This window comes from Staurois parvus, unplaced genomic scaffold, assembly GCF_062004578.1.
Source record: "Staurois parvus isolate SC_StPar_1 unplaced genomic scaffold, SC_StPar_1.0 ptg000931l, whole genome shotgun sequence".
Lineage (NCBI taxonomy): Eukaryota > Metazoa > Chordata > Amphibia > Anura > Ranidae > Staurois > Staurois parvus.
This window is the reverse complement of record NW_028318727.1, coordinates 446,365-452,364: the sequence shown is the minus strand read 5'-3', so window position 1 is coordinate 452,364 and position 6,000 is coordinate 446,365.

Sequence of the window (6,000 nt, the reverse complement as noted above, 5' to 3'; positions counted from 1 at the left end):
AGGAAATCCTTTGGTAATAATGCGGACATGTTCTTGGATTCTATCTTTAATTTAACCCCTCGCCTACCAGGCACTTTCACCCCCTTCTTGCCCAGGCCAATTTTCAGCTTTCAGCGCTGTCACACTTTGGATGACAATTGTGCGGTCATGCAACACTATATCCATATGAAATTTGTATCATTTTTTCAGACAAATAGAGCTTTCATTTGGTGGTATTTAATCACCACTGAGTTTTTTGTTTTTTGCTAAATAAAAAAAACGTCTGAAACTTTTGAAAACAAACGCATTTTTCTTTGTTATAAAATTTTGCAAATAAATAACATTTCTTCACAAATTTAGATCAAAATGTATTCTGCTACATTTCTTTGGTTAAAATAATAATAATAATTGAATTTGTATTTTCTTTTCAAATGTTTCTATTTTTTTAAATGTTTTATTAAATTTTAAATTTTAAAATAGATAGATAGAATGACCATAGATAGATAGATAGATAGATAATAGATAGATAGATAGATAGATAATAGATAGATAGATAGATAATAGATAGATAGATAGATAGATAGATAGATAGATAGATAGATAGATAATAGATAGATAGATAGATAATAGATAGATAGAATATTATTAATATACAGTATTTATAAAGCGCCAATTGTTCGCTCAGCGCTGTACATTACAAAGGGGGACAGAACATGTGACAGAACAATACCAATACAATACAAAACACGAGGGGATCGAGGGCCCTGCTCCTTGGAGCTTACAATCTAGGAGGGAGGGGATGGTGGCACAGGAGGAGATAGCTGTGGGGGATGAAGTGGTAGGAAGAGTGGAGGAGGTCGACAAGTTAGCAGGGGGTGGGGTAGGCTTCCCTGAAGAGGTGGGTTTTCAGGGTGCACCTAAAGGAGAGGAGAGTAGGTGATAATCTGATGGGTTGGGGCAGGGAGTTCCAGAGGATGGGTGACACCCTGGAGAAGTCCTGGAGGCGGGCATGGGAGGAGGAGACCAGGGAACTAGAGAGAAGGAGGTCTTGTGAGGAGCGGAGTGTGCGTGTTGGGTGGTACTTGGATATTAGGTCAATGATGTAGTTCGGGGCAGTATGGTGGACGGCTTTGTACGTCAGCGTTAGGATTTTGAATTTGATCCTTTGCGCAATCGGAAGCCAGTGGAGGGATTGGCAGAGGGGGGTGGAGGCCAGTGGAGGGATTGGCAGAGGGGGGTGGAGGCCAGTGGAGGGATTGGCAGAGGGGGGTGGCGGAGACGGAGCGGTTGGAAAGGTGAATGGTCTGGCAGCCGTATTCAGGATGGACTGAAGCGGGGATAGCCAGCGGCGAGGCAGGCCAGTGAGGAGGGAGTTGCAGTAGTCGAGTCGTGATATGATGAGGGAGTGGATGAGCTGCTTAGTGGTTTCTGGGGTTAGGAACGTGCGGATTTTGGCGATGTTGCGGAGGTGGAGTCTGCACGAGTTTGTTAAAGATTGGACTTGGGGCTGGAAGGATAGGTTGGAGTCCAGAATGACACCAAGTACTCTGGCCTGCAGGGCGGGTTTGATATTGGCTTTGTTCGATGTGATAGAGAAGTCAATGGGGGGTGGGGTCCGGGCTGGGGGGAAGACAAGAAACTCGGTTTTGGAGAGGTTCAGTTTAAGGAAGTGGAGCGACATCCAGTCTGATATGTTGCTCAGCAGGTGTGTGATTCGGGCGGAGACCGAGGGGGTGGGGTGGGGGGTTGAGAGATAGATTTGTGTGTCGTCAGCATAGAGGTGGTAGTTGAAGCCGCGAGAGTGTATGAGTTGGCCAAGGGAGGAGGTGTAGATGGAGAAGAGAAGTGGTCCGAGGACAGAGCCTTGAGGGACCCCAACAGAGAGGGGGAGTGAGGGGGAGGTGGTAGCATTATAGGTAATGCTGAAGAAGCGTTGTGACAGATAGGATGAGAGCCAGGAGAGAGCAGAATCTCTGAGGCTGAGGGAGTGTAGTTTTTTGAGGAGGAGGGGGTGGTCGACTGTGTCGAAGGCCGCAGAGAGGTCAAGGAGTAGGAGCACTGAATAGTGGATAGATAGATAGATAGATAGAAAGATAGATCAATAGATAGATAGATAGATAGATAGATAGAATGTGATCAATGATGTCACATAGGGCGGGGTCACTCGGATGATGTCCCCGGCTGGCCCCGCCCCTTACCTATTTAAGAAATGCCACCCTGGCTCACTGCATAAGGCTGGTGAGCCTCCGTCGGGAGCGAAACTTTTTTTTTCTTTTTTTGGGTTGCCACCGCCTGACACCGTGATTGACGTTGGATCTACTTTGAGGGACATTATTTTATTAAAGGACTTGTCAAAGACCCTGTCCTGTGGTTTTTCACACTACACTTTTTTTGTGAACGAGTAGCAGTACCATGTACCGTATACTCATTAAAGGGGGGGGGGCAGGATCAGGGGGATTCCAGATTCTGATAAGCCCCCCGCCAGCAGACCCCCACAACCCTGACCCCCATCAACATGGGGATAAAGTGCTTTGGGGGGGACCCCCCCTGCCCCAAAGCACCCCCCCATGTTGAGGGCATGTGGCCTGGTATGGTTTAGGAGGGGGGGGGGTTCTGTCGCTCGTTCCCCCCCTTTCCTGACCTGCCGGGCTGCATGCTTGGATAAGGGTCTGGTATGGATTTTTGGGGGAACCCCAAGCTGTTTTTTTTTAAATTTCGGCATGGAGTTACCATTTAATATCCATACCAGACCCGAAGGGCTTGGTATGGATGGAAGAGGGGACCCCACGTGTTTTTTTTTTTTCTTATTATTGCAGACCTTTATTTTTACATTCAGCTGTCAAAATAAATATTATCTAGACCTTCAAAATAAGTAAAATCATTACAGAAATAATTATAAAGGATGAGAAACAAAAATAGAATCACTAGAACTAAGGAAATCAAATTAGAATACATAAAGATATGCCGAGTGCTCAGATCAGGAGAGCAGGTGAGAATATCTATTAGCCAAGCCGGGTCAGATCAGGAGAGCAGGTGGGAATATCTATTAGCCACGTCGGGGTCAGATCAGGAGTCAGGCAGAGAAGACAGGTCCAGGAACAAGCCAAACCAGTAACAGGAGATCACAGTAGCAAAGGAACACGGACAAAGGTACTGGAGAGCCAGAGATCGACCAGCAATTTGAAGGAGTGATGGGCTTCCTTATAGAGCCGTCTGGCGCCAAACTGAGCTAATGCGTGTGTAACTATGTACCAGTGCGCATGCGTGTTCTGGCTCATGTCCGTGCACCTAGATTTTCGCCAGCATGCATTTCTGCGGCCATGCAAGGTACCGGCAGGAATGCCAGTTCTCCGAGTACCTCTGCTGTGGACAGAGCCCTGACATGTGAGGAGGTCAGCAAGCGGTTGAAACAACTAAAGAAAAAATAAAAACATTTTGTCAATGTTCAGGATCATTCTAAGTCATACATAATGAACTTTGGAGAGACATTTGGATGCCTGTCCTGATCAGTTTGACAAAAATACTGTCAATGCAACATATTTCCCGTGTGGACTGCGCACAAATTAAGTGCATTCAATTTGACAATACATGAGTAATAATGCTTCACATATACAAAGTGAATGATTGTAACTTCCTGATGACGATCCATTGATCAAAACCTTTCATGGTTTGATGACGCAACTTCCGCTGATGTCATTTACGCACGATGGGACGCGGCTGCCATCTTGATTCCTATTCACAGGCAGAAAGGCTGAATACACTGAGTGGCAGGTTATGGGCACTTTGCTTGTGAGTTTTATTCTTATCATTTCTTCCCATCATTAATGTTTTGGATGGTTTTACACTATGAGATGTTTGCTTTTGTTTCTGTTCACATGCTGAAACTTGGTTTACTGCCTGGGAGGAGAGGAGAAAGTTTAAAAAGGCTCTATTGAACCTACACTGTCATTTATATCCACGCTGGTCATCATCCTATCAGCCAGATCGCATGATTCCCAGGGATGAATATTGGTGCCATTCTTCCCATCACGCATTGGGCTAGTCCCTGACCAGGCGCTTCAGACAACCTAGAGATAGGTGGTCCATGGCTAACGGTGAGTGCACATCCATGTGGGGCACCGATTGAGTACAGAGGAGCACCTGTCATTTTTTGCACCAATCAGTATTCAACACCTGGGCACTTTACTTTTCCGAATTGGGACTGAAGCTTTATTACTCGTGTATTGTCAAATTTAATGCACTTCATTTATGCGCGGTTTGTTTGTTTTTGTGTTATTGGTTCACAAATTAGGGCTGCAGCGTATACGTATCAAAGTTGCATGAATATCTATTCCTAAGCGCAACAGCACTATATTTTATTTAATGCGACATATTTCACTCTCTTCGTATCATACTAACTTCATGTCATATTGGAGTTCTCTTTTTCTTCCCAACAAAACAAGTCTATTGCTGTTCCTTTTTTTTTTAATTGATCAGATTACCTGTATTTGAATCCTCTTCAAACCCAGATCTTGTACTCACAATGCTAAATCTCCCAGTGACCTGTACAGAGGTGATATGATATTCATGTTCATTCATTCAGAAATCCTTCTCTTTATAGATGTAACATAAAACTCACATTACTGCTTTCTGAAGATTAGGCCTGTTCTTCACAGCTCGGTGTTAGAAGTATTTACTGATCCAAACCACATGAGCTGTGATGTAAATGTGGAAGACGCTGGGATTCATTTATTAAAAGGAATGGAGGCTGTTTGAATAGCAAAGTCAACTGCCAAGTGAATGTGCCAAGTGAATGCCAACTTGAATACTCTGAAGCTCTGTTCACTTCATTTGTGAGCACACATGTTCTTTTTTTTCCTTTGCTCAGGATATTGGATACTCAATGAAGACAAAACATCACCTTATTAACCGATTCCTGACCACCCTATAGCAGAACTATTGCTACAGGGCGTCAGGGCCGTGCAAAATCACGTATGTCTATCACCGGGTCCCGGCTGATGATTCCCCACCAGCACACCAGCGATCGCCGAGTATCACTGACAGGGTAGAGGTCTGTATGTAAACAATACAGATCTCTCCCCTGTCAGCTCCAGCATGCTGCTCTGTATGGCTCTGCACAGCAGAGCCATACAAAGCATCATGCATACACACAGCACACAGTTAACCTTTTGATCAGATGTTAACCTCTTCCTGCCCAGTGTCATTAGTACAGTACCAGTGCTTTTTATTAGCACTGATCACTGTATTGGTGTCACTGGGGATGTCACTGACACCAAGTCAGTTGTCCGCAGTGTCAGAATGCCCGCCGCAGTCCCGCTATAAGTCGCCCATCGCCACCATTACTAGTAAAAAAAACAAAAAAAACCCCAGTTTATATACCGCCATTTGTAAACTCTATAACTTTCATGAAAACCAATGATGAAATTAGATTATTAAAAAAATTTTTACTGGACATGTTTTATAGCAAATGTCCAAAAAAAATTTTTTTTTTCTCAAAATAGTTTTTTTTGTTATAGCGCAAAAACTAAAAAACACACAGGTGATTAAATACCACTGAAAGAAAGCTCAATTCGTGGGGAAAAGAGGACGTACATTTCATTTTGGTGCAGCGTTGCATGACCGCTCAATTGTCAGTTAAAGTAAAGCAGTGTTGTAATGCAAAAATGGCCCGGTCAGGAAGGGGGGTAAATCCTCTGGAGGGCGAGGGGTACAGACTGTGACTGATGAATGTGTATGTAAAGGGATATCATATTGGGAATATAGTAGATTGTGAAGCCACGTCACTTTTTTGGATTGTGAGAGAACATCAGAACCCCCGGAGGGAACTCACACAACCACGGGGGGGGAATATACAGACTGGAGCAGAATGAGCTTCTGTGGCCCTTCTTAGGTAAGCAGTGAATACGGGGCTCATTGTATACTCCTCTAATCTCTGCTCTGTGCAGTCACTGTGATAGAAAGGGAGGCCTTCTGGGAACAGCAATTCCCATCCAGACATAGTAAAGTCCCCTCTGTATACAT